Genomic DNA, 1,023 nt, shown 5'->3' with positions numbered 1-1,023 from the left:
AAAAAAAGTAAAGTTCTATTGGGATGGTATCCACAAATTACCTGAAAAATGGGGAAATGTGTAGCTAGCGATGGACATTACTTTGAATAAAGCACTTTTGATGTTTCTCTTGAAATTATCGTGTTTTCTTTGATTACATAATCTGCCATTATTAAACGGTACTCCTAGTACATAAATAAGTGGGACACCATATTGGTATCTCTCTCTCTCCACTCTCCTCCCTTTTTCCTTTCCTTTCTTTTCCCTCCCTCCCTCCCTCTCTCTCTCTCTCTCAAATCAATTTATTTTTTAAAAATCAACTTTCTACATGTGTCACTTTTAAACAGGGGTTTGGTGAACCCATGAACTTTACAAACATGTGGGATTCCCTTTCCAGAGGGGCTGTGGCAAGTCACAAACATGCCCCCTGACCAGGTGACTCGGCCATGGCCTGGAGGGACCAGGCCCAAGAATATAATTAGCCTCAGACTCCATGCAGCTACTTGGTGTGGGGACAGGAGAGCTCTCCTCTGGACAGTTAATGTGGACACCAGCTTCTTTATTAAAATGTAAAGTGACAAAACAACCACAAGACATGGCTGTCCATATCACTCACTTGTTTTGGGGGTGGGGGGGGTTATTCTCAAAAGCGTTCCTTTGTGCTCAGCTGGCGTGGCTCAGTGGTTGAGTGTTGACCTATGAACCAGGAGGTCATGGTTCGATTCCCAGATTCTAGGTCAGGATACATGCCCGGTTGTGGACTCACTCCCCACTTTAGGGATTGTGCACAATCCGATCCAGGAGGCATCCGATCAATGATTCTCTCTCATCATTGATGTTTCTATCTCTCTCTCCCTCTCCTTTCCTCTCTGAAATCAATTTTTTTAAAAAGTATATAGTGGGGCCTTGACTTATGAGTGTCCCAACTAACGAGTTTTTTGAGATACCAGCTGTCTCTCGGCCGATTTTTTGCATTGAGTTGATAGAGTAATTTGAGTTAATGAGCTCCTTAACAAGCTCGGTCTCGGAACGAATTAAACTCGT

The sequence above is a fragment of the Myotis brandtii genome, unplaced genomic scaffold (genome assembly GCF_000412655.1).
Source record: "Myotis brandtii unplaced genomic scaffold, ASM41265v1 scaffold421, whole genome shotgun sequence".
In the NCBI taxonomy this organism is placed as follows: Eukaryota; Metazoa; Chordata; class Mammalia; order Chiroptera; family Vespertilionidae; genus Myotis; species Myotis brandtii.
The sequence above is the reverse complement of the archived record's forward strand: the minus strand, read 5'-3'. Positions refer to the sequence as shown.